The 20,833-nt window shown below is 40.3% G+C and overlaps 1 protein-coding gene across 2 annotated transcripts in view; it reads right to left on the bottom strand.

Annotated features, from left to right (window-relative positions):
* DPYD (dihydropyrimidine dehydrogenase) overlaps positions 1 to 20,833 on the bottom strand; it is a 3,662,673-nt gene that overhangs the window by 3,455,808 nt on the left and 186,032 nt on the right. The window lies entirely within an intron of this gene.

The following is a 20,833-nucleotide window of genomic DNA, read 5'->3' on the forward strand; positions in this document are numbered from 1 at the left end:
TTACACCCTTAGACATGCGTCACCTCATCTGCACCCAGTTACCATCAATTATACTCAATACATTGAGGCCTGTCCAGAGGACACAGATGAGGTAAGGCTTGTCCAAGGGTCAGAGGAGGTCAGTCCTCTCCACTGTACTCATGGACACTGAATGCTTGTACATAGGACCTGCACTGTGTGTTTAAAATGTTATTTAAAAAAGGATTTTGGGGCAAATCAATGACTTTTAGATTTTTGAGAAGGAATAAATAGTGTCTGCATGATTAAATAAATATATTTCAACTTTTCACAATAATGTCACCTGTGTTATGTCAGATTAGGAAGTAGATTGTGCAGATGAGGTGAAGCATGTCCAGAGCTACAGAGGAGGTGAGGCCTGTGTTCAAGACTGTAGTGGGAGAGAGGCCTTTCCTGGGAAGCATAGGTTTTGAAGTTAGTGTGTAAGAGTGCAGTGGACTAGACTTCATGAAGGCTATCCCCCACGGCACTCTTAGACACAGGTCTCACCTTCTTTGTACTTGTAGACAGACCTCCCTTCCACTACACTCTTCAATACAGGCTTCACCTCCTCTGCACCCCTGGACAATCGTCACCTCATCTGCAACCCTGAATAGACCGTTTGCTTTTTGTCATTGCTTTGTTGTTTGGTAACAGTGGTCTATAATGTGCTACTTTTTTCTTTACCACAGATTGAAATCAAGATTTCAAGAGTAAGGAAATATGCCCTCAAGGCAGAGGAGAAGGAAAGATGATAAGCAGAAAAAATCAAAAACAGCAACGGAATTACAGCACTCCTCTACAACAAATACTTCAAAAAACAGGAAAAAAGCTCCTGGTAAGACAACTAAGTCTTTCTTACGGAACATATGTAGATCAAAAAAAAATGTTGGACAGAATGTAGAAAAAGAGAAGGAGAGAGCAAATTTGAAAAGGAAGGAGAGGCCCTCAAAAAATGTTATTACTGGAGCAGGAGAGAATAATATGTATAGGAATAGAAGGCAGAATCAGTTTAGAGACATTCGTAAACGAATGTTTCGCAATAGGGTGGTTTTAAATTTGTTAAAAAACATTAGGAAAGGTAAACAGAGAGCTGCTTTTTATAAGAAAAAGAAAAATGTAGAGAAGATTGTTGATCAGGCTTTTGAAGATAAGAAAAAAATATTTATTTTAATAATCAATAGAATTAGGGCACTTAACAAGACAATTGATGTTTTCAAATCAAACAGTAGATGGAAAAGAGTAATTAATCGGACTAATTTTTGTGAAGTTTTTTCAGGAGAATGGATGCACAGTTCAAGTTGTGAGCCATTTTTTAATGAGGAGAGTTACTTTCAGGAGAATGATTTAGTGCATGCAGTTGACACCAGTGGTCGAGCATATGAGGTGAAAGACGGTTGTCCGATTGAAAAAGAGAAACTTGTGCCTAGAGAACCAGAAGAGGTGTTAACTGATGAAGTTTTAGGGAGACGTACTAAGGGTCCAGTGTACACTTGGAAGTGTAGTAGTATTTGTAGTGTGCGACAGCAATCAATTGATTTGTTTTGTAATTTCTTACGTACATATAGTAAGAAAAGTCTAAAACAGAAAATGAAGATGTTGCAAGACTTAGATCCTTGCAGAGTGAGAGAAAACACGGGTTTGCAAGGGCATTCACTGGCTTGTCTTTCTAGAAAAGTCTGTCAGAGTGTTTTTCATCATTTTAGGATGTTAGCAGTGCATCATAACAAAATGAGGAAATTAGTGAGAAGGTTGTATTATGCAAAAAGTCCAGCACTTAAGCTTAAACAATTAAACAGTGTTCTTTTGCATGGAACTGATTTAGATGTGAAGAAGATTTGTGAAGAAATTGAGATTTGTTATTTTGGTGAAAAAGAGGACAGTGTAGAAATTGACACAGAAATTCAAGGTAATGTGGAAGACAATGTACAGATTTTAAGTGCAGAAAAGTTTGACCAGGAAATTACCAGGTTTAAGGTGAAATCAAGTGAAAGGCTGAATTTTATTTGTGTGTGTTGTCGACGAACTCATTATAAGCATCAAACTAGATTAGTTGATTTATACGTAAAAAGTGAAAAGATAAATAATTATGAGTGGAAGGATTTTGCAACTTATTTGTGGGTGGAGAAGTGTTTTGATTTGAGTTCTGATCAGCGTATTTGTAAATATTGTTATGATAAATTAAATCAAAACAGAATGCCTGCTAGAGCTGTTCATAATAATCTGGAGTTGGTAGACATTCCTCCTGAATTGATGGATTTAAATACATATGAGTCTATTTTGATTCAATGTGTCCATCCTTTTCAGGCTATTGTTCACATGGAGCCTAAGATAGGGAAATTGCCTCCTTCAGATTTACAGAGAGGATTAAAGGGAAGAGTTGTTTATTTGCCTCTAGATTTCAAGAAAATTATTGATACCATTGGTGTAGAGAAGGTGGAAGAGGAACCTCTGGTTATTCTAGTTAATGGGGTTCCGACAAAGAGTAAGAAAATCTGGCAAGATTTAGTGGATGTTAGGAAAGTCAAAAAGGCAACGTTGTATTTGGTCAAAAACAATGAGTACTACAAACATGTATGTGTTGAAGCAGAGGAAACAGCTGCAGATGAAGACAGTGATTGTTCAGCTGGCCAAATCGAAAAAGTTGATGTGTCTAGAAGTGAAGAAATATATGAACATTATACTGTTCATCCTTTGCATTCCAAAGAAGTGATGGGGAATGCAATTGACTTGTTTCAAATGAAAGCAGCAAAAGGAAGTCCCATTAGTGTTTGGGAAGAAAGTTTGGAAGCTCGTTGTTTTCCATATTTATTTCCAACAGGTCGAGGTGGACAATATGACGATCGACCACTTCAAATTCCTGCATCTGAATATCGAACTGTAAGATTATATGCTGAAGATCCAAGGTTTCGTCAATGCATTCCTTATTTGTTTCATCTACTGTATGAAAGTGACTTGTCTGGGCTTTCTTATGCAGTGAACCATATACTGAAAAGTGTAGCACATCTGCAAAATGTTTCGGCGAGGGACTTTATGGAGAAAGTCAATCTGCAAGACAATATTTTGGAATCTCATCTAATCAATCTCATGGCATGTCAGCGTGGTACAAATGAGTATTGGTACCGTCGTCATGGGGAATTGAAATGTATGCTAAGAAACTTAGGAACTCCTACATGGTTCCTCACTCTTAGCTGTGCCGAGTATGCATGGGACGACTTACTTCAATTTCTACGAGAGGCAAATGCAAATATACAAAATATAGAATTCAAAACTGCTGGAGAACTGTGTTCTTTGGATCCAGTGAATGTATGCAGATATTTCAATCATAGATTTGAAGCTATGATGTCTTTTATTACCAACAAAAAAAATCCTCCCCTTGGAGAGGTTTTGGATTTCTTTTGGAGAAAGGAGTATCAAGCAAGAGGTGCTCCTCACATACATATGTTGTTGTGAATTAAAGATGCACCCAAATTTGGAACAGATTCGGATGAGACAGTGATGAGGTTCATTGAAGAGTATTCAACATGTGCTGTTCCGAAAAGTACAGAAGAAAACAGTTTAAGGCAACAAGCTTTACGCTTTCAATCCCATCGTTGTGGAAAGTACTGTTGTTGAAAATTCAGAAACAAAGACAAGTTCTATACAAAATGTCGTTTCGCGTTTCCACGACCAGTGATTTCTAAAGGAAGAGTAAATAATTTGATGTTTTCTCTGCAACATACAGTGACGAGGAAATCACCAAAAAATACATACAATTTAAAAAGAAACGAAGAGTCCAAGTACATCAACGACTACAACCCAGTGATTTTGTCCATGTGTAATGCTAACATGGATATTCAGTTCGTTGCTGACAACTCTATTGCTGTGGCTCGATATGTGACGTCTTACATCACAAATAAAGAAAAGACAGAACTGAAGGAAATGTGGGAGGACATTTCACATGAAAAGAGTCTAAGCAAGAAATTATACAGTTTCAGTTTGAAGATGTTGTCGCATCGAGAAATTGGAGCATTTGAATGTTCTGATCGGTTATCATCAGCAAGCCTATATGCCAAATCTAGAACCATCATTTGGGTGAGTCTAGGTCTTGCTGCAACACGAAACCGAGTTTTGAAATCTGTACAAGAAATTGAGTATTTGGCGGAGAAAGAACCAGAAAGTACAGATATTTTGAAGACAAACATGTTGGATACATACTATCCAAATAGAAGTCCTTACCTTGAGAACGCTTGTCTCTATGAAGTTCCGCAAAGATATATTTATAAGAGGAACATCAGAGAAGATATCAATAATGGAATATATGCTGTCATTGGGTGTGAAGGATGTCTAGTAAAGCAGAGAAAAGGCCATTTGATTAATCATCGAAAATTGAGTTGCGAAAATCCAGAGAAAAAGGAATTTTACTATTTAGCTCTTTTGCAACTCTTTAAGCCATGGCGTACAGAAGAGGAACTACTTGGAGATTTTCTCTGTTACGAAGATTCTTTTAATGCAACGAAGCATACCATAGAATGTCCAGTTTTTCCAAATTATCTGCAAATATTGAACGAAGAAATAGAGCAAGAAGCCGCAATTGCTGTAGAGATTGCTAGAGACAGTTCTCAAGACAGTCAGAGTTCTGCTTCATTGAGTCAGGATCCACTAGGAGGACCAATTATCCAAAATGAAGCTGCCACTGCCATGGATGAGGTGGAAAGAGCTATGGAACAAGCTCAAGATGATGTAGTTAACTTAGAAGATTTGGTGAAACAACTAAACCTTGAGCAGAAACAGATATATGACGAAGTCACAGAACAGGTTGAACATGGATTCAGTCATGAGAAAAAAGAGTGCTCATGTGCATCATTTAAGCCTGTCCAACTGTACGTGAGTGGAGAAGCGGAAACTGGAAAATGTTTTCTGATTAAAGCAATTGCAACTTATCTGCAGGAAAGGACTGAATCACCGCTGTCTTGTGTTGTTACCGCTCCAACTGGGCTGGCAGCACATAATATTAAAGGGATTACTTTACATCGTTTACTGATGCTGCCAGTGGAGCATGATAACAAATTGCAATACCACAAGCTATCTGGAGATGCGTGTTCCGAAGTTTCCGGAGTCCTGAAGAAAATGAAACTTCTTATCATTGATGAAGTAAGCATGGTCTCAAATCTAATGCTTGCTTTTGTGCATTTGAGAATGCAAGAAATTCTTAGAACAGAGTATGATGTGTTATTCGGAGGAAAACACATTATTGTTTTTGGAGATCTACTGCAGTTGACTCCAGTGAAAGGACAACCTGTGTTTAAAATGGTCACGCATGAAGATACCAGGAATTGCCTAGGAAGCATTGGAAACGTTAATATATGGTTACATTTCAAATATGCAGAACTACTCCAAAATATGCGTCAGGCAAAGGAAGAAGATTATAAAAATATTCTACAAGATGTAAGAATCGGAAAAGTAAGTCAGCATGGGAAAGAAGCTTTACATGGACGATTAATTTCAAATTTGTACCCAAATGAAAACATTCTTCCAGAGAATATTTTTAAGAAAATTAACGAGAAGAAATTTGGCATATGTTTGATGCCTACTCTGAAAGAATGTTCCATGTTCAACAACAAAATGTTAAAGTTAGAAAATGAAGAGATAGTGAAACTGGAAGCTATAGATAAAATAGAGCATATGGGAGCAACAATTATTTTGTCAGAAAATTTGAAATCAAAATTGGATTCATTAGAGAAGACTATATCTAAAACTGCTGGTTTTGAAAAGACTCTGAATGTGTGTTTAAATTGTCGTATCATTTTGAGAAGGAATTTAAATGTTGAAAGAGGTCTGGTAAATGGAGCAATGGGTCATGTTGTTGGTTTTGTGAATTATAAAAATAGAGATGGAATTGAAATTTTAAAAATAAAATTTGATGGCATTGACGAAATAGAACACATTTGTCTTTGTTCAGCTAGATTTTTGCTTGTGAAAGACTTATATGTTCGCCGAAAACAGTTTCCTGTTTGTTTAGCATATGCGGTGACAATTCATAAATCTCAAGGTTTAAGTGTAGATAGTGCTTTGGTGAACATTGGAAGTTCTGTGTTTAAAGAGGGTACGGCATATGTGGTATTATCACGAGTCAGAACTTTATCAGGATTGTACTTGATTGAGTGTGATGAAACAAAGATTTGTGCTGATCTAGATTGTGTTAAAGAATACAATAGGTCAAGAAGAGAGTATGCTCCACATTTGCCTCAATATCCTCTGTTTGAAAAACGTGTGGTAGGCCGAAAAAGAAGAACTGAGAATAATTGCAGTGACGTAGTAGCAAAAAGACAAAAAGTAGATGAAACTGTAATTGTAAGTAGAAAGAAAAAGGATTCTGTTGAAGATGTTGTTGGATCTGAGTTTGAAAACAGTTCTGGTGTCAACTGCTATGCTAATGCAGTGGTTAATGTTGGTTTTTTTTTCTTCAAAATTTACAAGAACAGATTGTTGAAAATCGGGATCAAACATTCTGCTGTTTATTGAATTCTGTGTTTGAGAAATGTAGCAGTGATAGAGCAAAAATAGAAAGTGTTTCAGAAATTCGAAATCTTCTAGACATATGTTCTGGTCAAAATCAGTTTTCACAGAATATTCAGCAGGATTGTCAGGAATTTTTAATGTATATGTTTGATGTTATGGAAGATGAAGGTGTAGATATAAAAAATCTTTTTAGCCTTTCTTATCAATGGCAGCATGACTGCGACAACTGTAGTTTATCAAGTAGTACTACAATAGACACTGAAAGATTGATATATTTGACTTTACCAGACTGCAAATCAGTGTCTTTTAATAATCTAGTTAAAGCAGCTGATCACAATATGGTGTGTACCCAATGTAAGTCTGCAATGCTGTCTACATTATTTTTACAAACTTATGGTAAATATGTGATTTTAATGTTCCAACGATGTAGACCTGATGGAAGTAAATTGTCAACTTCTATTAAAAATTTCGTGGCTTCTCAGTTATCAATTTCAGGAAGAACCTTTGCAACTGTAGCTAATATTTATCATGACGGTCCTTCAACAACATCAGGGCATTACACATGCTATTTAAAAAGTCATAAAGGTTGGACCCACTGTAATGACACTTATTTGACTTTCAAACGTTTGCCTTTTGACTTAAAAAAATTCATACCTAGTGTTTTTAGAACCAAAATTTAAGTAAAGGTAATTGGCCTATGAAGACGGGAGCAGTTAATAAAGGTTAGTTTGCTGTTAAAATTATATTCTGAGTAAAAGTGATCAAGATAATATAAAAAATTGAGATGTCATATAGGTACTGTAAGTGGATCTCATAGTAAGTGATATCAGTATTATAGGAAATGATGAACATGAGTGAGTCAGAGATGGAATTACGAAAATTTAAATATTGTGAAAAACATTTTTGAGCCTTTCTTTCAGAACGTCGGAAAAACAGTAATTTTAGAGTTTGTTTTAATTAATTTGAAAATATACTGATACATCTGACACTATTTGGCCTTAAGGAATGGTGAAGGAATGAGCAAAGAGTTATGACTGAACAGAAGAAGTATATGAAAATAATGAAAATATTTCAGATGTTCTTCGAGGTTTTCTTCTAGAAAGTCGATGAAATGGAATTTTTAGAGAACAGCAGAGTACTTTCCAACGAAAAGGACCTTCATGATATACTATTTGGCCTAAAGGAAAAATAAGTGAATCAAAGATTAGTGTACATTTGTTATTTTTAAGTTTAGATGTTTTTTTTTAAAACACAATCTTTTTGATTGTGTTTTTTTTCCCCGCTGTCATATGATGAGTAGTTTGAACTCACTTTTTTAAGTGAAATTCAATATATTCTGAGAACAGCTAAAATAAACTATGTAACATGTTGTACAAGTTAATCTATAGTTTGTATTCTGTAATTTAAATTATATTCCCATTGTCTCACACTCACTTTCCTTTTTCCACCCTCTTTCAGCTCTTTTTACTCACTTATAATGTCTTTCAACCCCGTTCTTTTACTCCACTTCATTCACAACCCCTCATTCTCATTTCAACTGTCTGCATCCCCTCTCTCCCTTGCATAACTATTCAGCTTTCAGTCTGTCTGCTTTACTTTCCTTTTCTGTGTTTTCCTCCTTTGCTCTTTTAGTAATTCCTCTTTAGTCACTCACCAGTATTGTCGCACTCTATCACTATAAATCATCCACTCTCCCTCGCTTATCTTTGTTTCCTCCTTTCTTTTGACCTCTTCTCTCTATTTTCAGTTCACTACCTCTATGTCCTCAGTCCCTCACTCTCCTTGTGTTATGTTCACTTGTGTTTATCTACCTTCTATCATTTCTCTTACAACAACTTCACTGCTCCTCTCTCATCGTTCTTCAACCTATTTCTTTTAGTCTGGTTCCATTACTACCCCTCATTTCCTATCTTTCAGTGTCCTTCTCTTTACTTTCATCACTGAATCACTTTCTCTCAGTACCACTGTTTTAGTCCTCTTCTCCTCTCTTTCCTTCTTTTGCTCCCTTACTCATTTTTCTTTCCTCACTCATTGTACTCCACTTTACTCAGTCCTTCCCTTAGTCTCTCTGTCTACTAACTTCCTCACTCCTTTTCCCTCAATCCTTCTATATTATCCTCTCTCCCTTCATCCCTTCACTCTATGACTCTCCTTCACTTACTCTCAGTTATCTTCCATTCCTCATTCTTCTAAATGCATCCTTTATTAGACTCCTTTCCCTCTCAGTCATTATCTTTTTACTTACTCCTGTTTCCTGATTTAGTTTTGCTAACTCATATTCTTTTAGTATCTTTCTTACCTTCAGTTCATTTTTCTCTTCTTCTCTTCCTTTCTGTCAGTGAATCTATATGCCTTACTCTTAGTAATTTGCTCTCCTTCTATTTCTTTTTCCCTCTTTTTGTCCTTCTACCTTACTTTATTTCTAAATACACTGTTATGATTTTTAACCTCTTCATTTGTATCTTTAATTTTAAATACATATTTTACTAATTATAACTTATTTTTTCTTCTCTCTTTACAGATACAAAATGTAGTAAAAGAAATGTAATTAAAGTTACATTTATTATATGGTAAGTGTGACTAATAAAATGTAGTTTGTCATGACCCTTTGCTTTAACCTCACTACTATTTTCTCAACCTACCTCACTCCTGTTTCTTTACTCTGCTTCTCTCACTTATTCATATTCTCCATGTTTAATACCCTTTCCCTATTTCCCCTCCCACATTCAACTTCTTTCAGTCCCCATTCTTTACTTCCCTTACCCTCTGTTCCCTTCCTTTGCTCCCTCACTCATTCTCTTTACCTTGATCATTTACTTCACTCCTACACACACACCTCCCCCAACACACACACACACCTCTGACATACACCCCACACACACACCACACACACACCTCACACACACACACAGCCACACACACACACTCTTCACACACACACACACATACACACATCCCACACACACACACACACTCCACACACATACCCCCCACACTCGCACACCCCCCACACATATCTTACACACCCACACCTCCACCCATACCCAAACACCCCACACACTACAATCCCACCCACGATACACCCCCACACCCCCACCTACACCCACTGACTCCCTATAAGTCACCCACTCTGCCTTACTTACCTTTCTTTCCTGTTTCACTAAGACCCTTTCAGTCACTGTTTCCTTTACTCTCTCTCACTTTTCTGTCTGTCACTCCCCATGTCTTACCCTTATTCAGTTTTTTCACCCTCTTTTACCCCTCTTTACTTACACTCACTGCTCTTTTCTCACCCTCCCTCACCGTTGTTCATTTATCCCGGTTCCGTCACTACCCTTCTTTCTCCATTCTTTACTGTCCTTCTTTTTTCTTTCAACACCCACTCACATTCTCCCAGTACCTCTACTTTACTCTTCTTCGTCTCTCTTCCCTAATTTCGCTCCCTTATACATTTTCCTTTTCTCAATAACATCCTATTATACCTTCTCTGTTTTTTACTATGTAATAAACAATCCCTCTGTGTTGCTCTCTATAGCTCTCTTCCTCTTAACATTACTCTCTCTGTGTTCTTCCCTCATGCTCACTCCTTCATTAATTTTTTTATTGGTGCGCGCCCCGGTGCGCGTACCCTAAGGAAAAAAGAATGACAGAGATTCTTTAAAAATATAGGTTTATTTTTATAAATTAAAGGTAGTTCTAAAAATAACTTTTTTTTAAATTCTTTTTGTTGTTTTATATTTTTTTATTGTTTTTTTGAACATTTTTCACTTTTTTTTGGTTTTCTGAACACTTTAAAAAATATTTTTTATTTTTTATGGGGAGAAACAAAAAACAGGGAATTGTAAACGGCTCAACTGGAGCAAAAAAAAAATCAGGAAAAAATTTGGGTTTTTTGGGGCAATTGTTGTCACCAGCAAGAACGATGAGCTTTACGCTCTGCTCACCATAGCTGATGGTCTTACCACAAAAAATACAAGTGACCCTGAATTCACCAAACCGTGGTTGGATGATTGGCATCGTCTCCCTTGTGTCTGGTCCCGATGGAGTGGGTTGCTTTCTTTTGGAGGTGCTGGGTGAAGATTGGGGAAGGTTACTGGCCATTTCTCTCATCTCTGCAGCAGCATAGTTCCTGGGATGCTTGTGCTGCATATGCCTAATCATGGTGTAATTACCAAATGAATATTTCCTATTAGGGTTCCCCCTTGAAAGTTCCATGTCACAGATTAGGCAAGTCACCTTTGGTGCATTGACTTTCTTATTGCCCTCTGGAATAGAAAAAAACTCCCATACTATGTGCTCCTTTGGCCTATATGGGGTATTGTCTTCTGGGAGGAATGTCCTTCTCCCCTCCTCATCCTCCTCCTCCTCTTCTTCTTCCTGACCACCAAAGTGATGTTGTGGTGGTTCTCTTGGTGGTGGTGGTGGTGGTGCAGATGCTCCAGCTGCTGCTGCTACTGTAGCCATTTTAAAGTAGAAAAGATTAGAGACAGATCTCCAAACACGTCTTCCTCAGTCGAAGGACAAAGTCAGAATAAGGAAAAATGGTGGGGGCTTTCATCATTTGGAAAACAAAACTGTTCTGGACCAATGAAAAGTGTTATTTTCAAGTCACATGATCTGAGTTTTCATCATTTGGAAACCAAAACTGATCTGCACCAATGAAAAGTGTTATTTTCAGATCACATGACCCGATGCGCTTACGCTACGCGCCCCGGGGCGCACCTGGGGCGCGTAGCGTAAGCGCGTCAGGACGTTGCGCGATCGTATGCGCTCGCGTGCTTCCGGGTGCGCTTACGCAGTGCGTCATATGACGCAAAACGCGAAACGTCACGATGTTGTTTTCGTTCGCGAGAATAGCGCTAACGGGACGCTCACCGGTACGCGCCCCAGGGCGCGCCGTAACATTGCGCTTACCCGTGCGTTCACCGGTACGCGCCCCGGGAGCGCTCCGGGGCAAAAAATAAAATTTAAAAAAAATAATAATATTACATAATTATACAATATAAAATTTGTTATAATTTTTTTTAATTTTTATACCTATAGAGATTTGCTATTAAAAAACCATTGAAATTCACTGAAAAAACGATAGGTTTCACACCAGTTATAGTTAGGAATTAGCATTTAAAAAACCTATTAAATTCACTGAAAAAAACATAGGTTTCACACCTGTTATAGTTAGCTGGAAGTTTTACTTGCATAAAACCATTGAAATTCCCACGTTATAGTTAGTTGGACTCACTATAACTTGCGCGTGCAATGCACTGCTGATGACATCACATATTACATCACTCATGACATGGTCAGCGACATCACTCATGACATCACTGATGACACCATCCTTGTGACAGAGTGACAGACCTCCTTTCACTGTAATGTAACCCTTGAAACACATATTCAAAAATAGAAACTAAAATTTTCAAAAAAATGGAGATACCCATACCAGTTACAACAACCAATTCAATAATTCCACCGTCTATATACACATCCACTCATTCACCAAGAGTTCTATATAATCCCTCATACGTATACTCACTCATCATATGTAGCGATACACCTATACATCCTGTTACACACCGACAGTCATCCAAAAGATACTCTCTCACATACTCACACATGCAAATAAACTATTGAACATCCATTTATTTGCATATACAGCTATACACACACTACCACCTTACTACTAAGGAACCTTACACATACTTACTCTCTTAAACAATCACTTATAGAAACGCATACTTATTTAAAAAGGAACTCTTACAATCCCTTACTCTCACATATAGTCACTTATATACATCAATATTCACAAATACTACATTAAAACATATGTAGTTACTGATAAAGACAATAGTGAGACAGTCATTCAGTCAGTAACACACACATATACACAGTCATTCACCCATACAGTCCTGCACATATGCTGTCTTCAAAACATATACAAACAGAGAGTCAGTCACTCATGAATCTATGTTCTAAGTAATACCCCCACCAAACATATAGACCCTCATATTGATATTAAAAAAAAAACATCTAATAACCCATATACATACACATGTAGCTACTCACCAACCCATGCAGCCACTTATACACAAAGTGAAACACTAATCCATATATTTAAATATTTAAACATTACTCACTAATATATGTATATACTAAGATACACTTAATAAGCCAGTGAACATCCATGTAAACCCTTATTTAAACATTTATTCTTCCATCAACTTTTACATATACATATATAACACATATTTTTTTTTTTAAATACACACATTCACTGGATGGTGTCATCAGTGAAGTCATGAGTGATGTCACTGACCATGTCATGAGTGATGTAATATGTGATGTCATCAGCAGTACATTACACGCGCAAGTTATAGTGAGTTCAACTAACTATAACGTGGGAATTTCAATGGTTTTATGCGAGTAAAACTTCCAGCTAACCATAACAGGTGTGAAACCTATGGTTTTTTCAGTGAATTTAATAGGTTTTTTAAATGCTAATTCCTAACTATAACTGGTGTGAAACCTATGTTTTTTTCAGTGAATTTATATATATATATATATAGATATATAGATATATATATATATATATATATATGTATATAAAACACAGTTAAAGTGTAGTTATGGGCTCTACTTAAAATGGGAAAAAACTGCATTTTGTGAGTCCTGGTTAGGACCACAATCCATAACTTGCATATTATCCACACAAGGATTGGCCAGCATAGGTTTATCAGAAAGATAAAGTTAACTAAAGTTAACTAAGATATTTGTAGAAAAGGAGAGAGATAATGTTACAACTACTCCAATTGCCATGATGGATATACTGGGTGAATCTGTACTTGGAAGCACCCAATGTACTGGTAAGAAAGCTGCAAAGATTCCAGGTCATAGCAGCAAAACTAGCTCTAAACAGGCATCAGAGTTCCTCTACATTTTTAGCTTTGAGGGATCTCCATTGGCTGCCGATTAATCAGAGAATACAATTGAAATCTCTTTGTATTGTCTTTAGAGCAGCTCATGGTCTGGGACCTATACCACTTCAGAGAAAATTCTCGTGGTATGCTCCCTCAAGAAACCTCTGCTCAGTAACGGCAAATCTGGTGAACACCAAGCGATTTAAAAAAACTAGGACAGGCGGCAGAGCCTTTAGCTCTGCAGCATCACAGCTGTGGAATGCTCCCCCTCCTAATATCAAACAAATTCAGGATCTACTTCAATTTAGGAAGCAGCTGAAAATGTGGCTGTTCCCTAGAGAGGAATAATCCAAATAGACACTGTCAGGACATTATTCTCTTCATACATCTTTTTCTTTCTTATTTCTCTTTCTGCCATTGCTAGTTTCAGGGATAGCCGTCTTGTTTCCGGCACTTTTGACATCTTTCTAGCACTTTGACATCTTGGTAGCTCACAGCACCAGGATACCCGTTGGGTGACAGTGTGCTAAAGAAATACTATTTACATTACATTACATCTCAATGCCATTGTCAATCTGTAGAAGTCACCACACTTCAAAAATAGTCTCTGCATAGTATATATAGCTGCTCAGAAGATGGCTTGATATGTGAGCAGTATTTCTGTGCTCTGTGGCTACACAGTCTTACGTTGGTGGGAGGTCGGTTCTGGAGTTGTACTTTCCCTGTGCAGTCCGTAAGTCCTTTTAAGTATGCTTTGAGATGCTGATGATTTTGACCAACTCAGTGGGCTCGGTCATGGTAAACATGAGGCTCCTTGCCTCATTACATGTTGGAATTCCATAAGTTTGGAAAAGGGTTTTTAGCAACATGCATCTGGCATGCAAGAGCACTCGGCAGCAGAACAGTAGACTTATAATTGTGCAGTTGAGAATTTTATAGACAGAATTGTATTTGGGGTTTAGTTCTTCGATCTGTAGTCCTATCACCCGTGCAACACCTATTTGCTTGAGGCAACTTCCCCAAAGCTATGAAGGTATGGCTGCAGACTGAGGCAATGTGGCTGCATGTTGGTGTATGATTGTTCCAATGCTCGTAGTGTCTTGGACTTTGAGTTTACCTATACCCTATAATTTTGAAAGTGTCCTTGTCAGCTTTTATAAGATTGCCTTGAGAAGGTGAAGCTTATTTAACTTCATCTGGTCTATTTGGTGATAGGCAGTGGATCTTTGAAGATAGTTTCACCAAAGATTCTTCCCCGATGTAAAACAACTTTCAAATATTTGAACGGTGCTTTCATAATCCTGTAATAGTACTTTAGAAAGGCTGCCATGCAGGCCCATGATTGGCCCTTTAGCCCAAATTCCAGCCTGACCAGGTATCAACGAGTGCATTATAGTAGCCTGAAGACCCTTTTATATACGTTTAGCTTGAATTTTTCCAGGACTTTGATGAGTTGACCTGGGTAGCATTCGTGTCAATATTTGATCATTGGGAGGAGTGTTGCTCTGATTACAAGACTTATTGGGTCCGTACTGGGGTTTTCAATAGGGGTTTTCAATGGGCAGTCACTGAACTCTGCTGAAATCTGTGGATTACACATAGGCGCACTTTGCATAGCCTGGAGGCTGACAATCTCACATCCCTGAGGCCTGTGATATCATAAGTCAGGAAAAGTGTCAGCCTCCTGGGAGGAGTTCCACACCTTGAAGATGTTTTGTTAAAGTAAGCCCCTGGGCACTTCATGCTAAAACCATGCAGCACCAGGGGCTTTGTGTCAGTCAAGGAATCAGCCATACTACACTCTACCCTGCCCTAACTCATCAAAGTGTGGGTTGAGGTGGGGTCAGGAAGTATCATGGAGCCCACTCTGTGACGAACAAGGAAGGTGTGGGTTTAGAGGCTGCAGCTGAGCATCTAAGCTCTGCATTCTGTGCAGTGCATCAGCTCATTGGTCCATTGTACAGAATTCATTTCACAGCTCGTTGTGCTGCTATAACAAGTACTCCAACAAAATCCAGCTGGGCAGACTCTGCAGAGCTCTGGAAAGCATTTTAGCTTACAGCCTCTCCCATGACCTTTGCCAGTCAAATGGAAAAGACAGAGGAATGAAGTGATGTATTAAGGTGGGTGAACCATCAAACTGGCACGAAGATCCAAAGGTTGACACGGCTATAAATGCCAGTGCATGACAAGAGTCTTGAGGCTATTTGGCAGGAAAAGAATCAAACTAATATGGTATAATTGTTTTCAGAATGCAAACACATTTTTTTAACAGGGAGAAGTGTTTCAGCTTACTGCATCGGAATATTTGGCGTGATTGTGCTGGCATATAGGGCAATCAGGCAGTGTCCGATGGGCTGGTACAAAAGATCAGTGTGAGGGCCATTTTTTAGCAATATGTGGGCCTGTTTCATTACCAGGCGGATGGTACTTACTGTTGATGTCCCCAATATTACCACAAGTTTACCTGCAGCAGACACAAATGCATGCAGTCTCCAGTACCTTGCAAAATACAGGTGCTGACGACTGTTTGGATCTGAGCCTTCATGGACAAGTCAGTGTCTAGCTTCACAGTGCTTACTGATGTTGCGGGGGTACATATCCTGTGGCCACACTGGCGCCATGATTCACTTGGTGCGGGTGTAATCTCCAATGTCTCCAGGTTGCACTTTAATTGGTTCCATCTTAACCAGGAAAGCACCTCAGTCAAGCAGACGTTTATCTCTCTGCCTCTAAAATCGGCGCCCTTGTCACAGATGAACAGCAATAGCGTATCATCTGTGTTTGAAAATATTTGAGCCCCGTGTTCCTCAGCTAGGAGTACAAGGTGAACCATATAAACATTAAAAAGCGTCAGGCTCAGAATTGAGCACTGTGGCACCCCTACCTCCATAGGGGGGGTGGTGAGAGCTGCAAAGGGAGGGGACCAGATCATTTGCTGTTGGTCTCTTAGAAAGGAGGAAAACCACTTGAGTACTGTGCCACCAACGCAGATCATGGGGCAAGGTATCAAAGGCCGCTGAGAGGTCCAGCAGTACCAGTACCGCTTTTCTCCCTTTTTATCTAGTGTCTCCGTAATAGCTTGGGAGACTTCCAATAGGGCTGTTTCTGTACTGAAGTTAGCTCTGAAACCCGACAGACTGTGATGGAGTACATGGTTGGCTTCTACATATTCCGTGGTGACTGAATTCACATATTTTCCAAAACTTTGGAAAAGAAGGGCATCAGTGATATCGGCCTATAATTAGAGGCCCCCAAGGGGTCTGCCGAAGGCTTCTTTACTAGCGGGAGAATGTTTGCATTTTTCCAGCTATCTGGCATCTGCCCCTAATGCAGAGAGGTATTCAAAATCATGTTGACGGCTTGATTAGTAACCCCAGCAATAGATGACAGTACTTTGGCTGGACATGGGTCCGAGGGTGATCCGGACTTAAGAGATTTCATTATCTCCAGAGACTTTCCCAAAGGAACAGAAGGGAAGTGCGTGAGGGAAGGACCTGTCATCGGGTTGGCGGGGGTGGAGACCCAGATTTTAATTATTTCGCCTGGAACGGGGCCTCAAAGGAATCTTGAATAATTTAGATTTTTTCATAAAAATAATGCGCCACATGGTTGGTCCATTCACTGGTAGGGGTAAATGGACTGTCACTGTGCTAGGGGATAAGACATCTTAACCCAGCCGCGCAGCAGACGCGCACAGCGGGCACGCCGATGGCGCACCAAAGGCAAGCCCGTCTGCGCCAGGACGGGCCCAGGGGCCGTTACCCCTGGTAAAAAGTCACTGGCTCGTACGGCTTATTCCTCAGCCATGTTACACTCATTTCGCAAGTCGGTTAGGCATGATTGCATTATTACCCAGAATGACCGGCAATGCCCGAGCTCTTGCACTGCTTGCAATTTTCATCTGGAGGCCTCTCAGTTATGTAGAAACTTGTCATCGGGTCCCAAGACTTCTCAGTCTTGGTCTTTCGGCAGTTTGAACTGCCGTTCCTTAATCAAACACAAAAGAAACATCTGTGATCTTCTGGCTGATGAGTCTCTGGATGCTTTGTTTCTGACGGAGACTTGGCTGCATGAAAGTGCGGGCCCTGATATCGCGGAAGCCTTGCCCACAAACTATGCTATTGTCAGGAGAGACAGACCTATGAGAACAGGGGGTGGCATTGCGATCATTTTTAAAAAAAACATTGCAGTGCACTCTAGAGTCGGTCTCTCTGAGTCCCGGTGAGGCGGCTCTTTTTAAACTTACTTTGCTCCCTAATCTTACTCTGACCGGCCTGTTAGTGTACCGACCGCCAGGGTCCATTCAGTCATGGGCGTCTACATTTTCTGACTTTATCGCAGCTATTCTGGTAAATTCAAGCAACTTCTCCATCATAGGTGATCTTAATATTCATCTAGATGATCCACAGAACAATCCAGGTAGGAACCTGATTGATGACCTCTCAACTATGAGCATCACCCTGTGGAATTCGGGAGCCACTCATATAGGCGGGCATCTATTGGACCCCATTTTTTCCAACCTTACACATCTAGATTGTTCCCCTGCTCTGTTCCCATGATGCACTGGGCCAGGGACAGACTAATTTGCATATAGCCAGGTTCTGAGCTGGGATGGGGCAGTGAGATAAATAACGGTGATGGATCAAGCCCGGATCTTTGGACTGGGTAAGAGTGGTCTGCTTAATTCAGACACTCTGTTCATCACCACCCCCTTTTCTGTATCGTTTTTGGCCACTACAGGTGTGGCAGGGTATACTCAGACATGAGTCCCTTTCTCACTGCTCCATCAGGATTCAAGCAAGCCGGGCCAAAGAGGCTGAAATGCCAGAAACCGGTCCCCGGTAGCTTGTCTCCTTTCTGGCGAAGAATTGGCTTGGTAGTTTGGTCTGCCCTGTTCCCATGATGCACTGGGCCAGGGACAGACTAATTTGCATATAGCCAGGTTCTGAGCTGGGATGGGGCAGTGAGATAAATAACGGTGATGGATCAAGCCCGGATCTTTGGACTGGGTAAGAGTGGTCTGCTTAATTCAGACACTCTGTTCATCACCACCCCTTTTCTGTATCGTTTTTGGCCACTACAGGTGTGGCAGGGTATACTCAGACATGAGACCCTTTCTCACTGCTCCATCAGGATTCAAGCAAGCCGGGCCGAAGAGGCTGAAATGCCAGAAACCGGTCCCCGGTAGCTTGTCTCCTTTCTGGTGAAGAATTGGCTTGGTAGTTTGGTCTGCCCTGTTCCCATGATGCACTGGGCCAGGGACAGACTAATTTGCATATAGCCAGGTTCTGAGCTGGGATGGGGCAGTGAGATAAATAACGGTGATGGATCAAGCCCGGATCTTTGGACTGGGTAAGAGTGGTCTGCTTAATTCAGACACTCTGTTCATCACCACCCCCTTTTCTGTATCGTTTTTGGCCACTACAGGTGTGGCAGGGTATACTCAGACATGAGTCCCTTTCTCACTGCTCCATCAGGATTCAAGCAAGCCGGGCCGAAGAGGCTGAAATGCCAGAAACCGGTCCCCGGTAGCTTGTCTCCTTTCTGGTGAAGAATTGGCTTGGTAGTTTGGTCTGCCCTGTTCCCATGATGCACTGGGCCAGGGACAGACTAATTTGCATATAGCCAGGTTCTGAGCTGGGATGGGGCAGTGAGATAAATAACGGTGATGGATCAAGCCCGGATCTTTGGACTGGGTAAGAGTGGTCTGCTTAATTCAGACACTCTGTTCATCACCACCCCCTTTTCTGTATCGCTGCCCCTACAATAGTCAGATCATTTTCTGTTAACATTTAGGCTGTCTACTCCTGCGGCTTCCATCTTCTCTAACTCGACAGTAAGGACCGGTAAAAGGGATTGGAAAAAGCTGGATATGAATTATCTGAAATCTGCTCTAGATTCCATTTCAGCAAGTGATCTACTAGACACAGACGATATAGAGATAGTGTGTGGTAAGATCAACGCGTGGCTTTTAAAGGCCGCATACATCTGCTTGCCTTTAACACAGACAAAAATAAATGTCCATCAAACTCCAGCGCCATGGTTTAACGAATTACTCAAGACCGACAAATCCAAATGTAAACGGCTAGAGCGCCTCTGGAGGAAAGACTACTCCTTAGAAGCAGGGCAGACTTATAGAAAAGAACTTAAGCTTTACCACACAGCCTGCACTACTACGAGAGCTGGCTATGTTGCAAAGACCATCTCTGAGGCAATAAATAAATCGAAAACATTTTTTAACTTAGTTAAAGAGCTGGCTGGCTCACAAACTATGGCTAAACCCCTTTCGCTGAGTAGTGCTCAATGCGAAGAATTGGCGCAATTCTTCACTAATAAGATTGATATAATTTACTCGGACATATTAAAACAACATCAGGCACCAGCCATAGCTAATACTGATTCAGGCCTCACTGACTTGGGTACCTCCATCCAGTCAGCCTTGACCTATGAGCCACTAACCTCCTGGCCGGAGATGACAGTTCAAGGCCTTCAAGAGTCCAGCTGACCCTCTTCCAATTTCGATTCTGAAACTTTTAGACACCCCTCAACTTTCTGTAATTTGTAATGCCCTAAACCTGTCCCTACATAATGCCACGGTCCCGGCTTTGTGGAAGCATGCTATGGTGTCACCTTTATTAAAAAACCTACGGACGACCCCAAAATCCCCGCTAATTTCCGGCCTATCTCCCTCTTGCCTGCTTTCTCCAAAATCTTGGAGAAACATGTTCATAGCCACCTTATCCAGTACACGGAGGCTAATGAGATACTCCATACCTCGCAGTCAGGTTTCCGCCCTGGGTTCTCCACAGAGACAACCCTGCTGGGAGTGAAGGAAAAGATACGCCATTTGGTAGATAGAGGTGATTCAACCTGCTCAAATTAAACGGAGGCAAAACAGAGGTTTTAATACTGGGCCCCAAACAAGATCTCTGGAGCCCGAGACATTGGCCCCCGGAAATGGGAATCCTTCCCATTCCTTCGGAACAGGTGCGAAATCTGGGGATTATCATCGACAAGGGTCTAACCATGCAACCCCAGGTTAGGAAACTTACAGCCACCTGCTTTACCATCTTGCGGTGGCTCAAGAAAATTATTTGGATGTTGCCTGGAGATACACAGAGGTCCGTTGTCAATGCTTTAATCACTTCTCGACTGGATTATGGCAACGTCCGCTATTTGGGGGCATCCCAGGCTGTCATCAGACGCCTTCAGCTTGTGCAAAATGCAGCGGCAAGGCTGTTATGCAAATGCCACAGAATGGAACGTATGTCAGGACAATCGGTACACTACATTGGCTCAGAATTGAAAACAGAGTTAAGTTTAAGGCCCTTAGTTTTATGCACAGGATTAAATGGGGCACTGCCCCGAGATACCTACAATCCCTGGTGCATATATACACTCCGGCCCGCTGTCTGAGA

This window comes from Lissotriton helveticus, chromosome 1_1 (genome assembly GCF_964261635.1).
Source record: "Lissotriton helveticus chromosome 1_1, aLisHel1.1, whole genome shotgun sequence".
In the NCBI taxonomy this organism is placed as follows: Eukaryota; Metazoa; Chordata; class Amphibia; order Caudata; family Salamandridae; genus Lissotriton; species Lissotriton helveticus.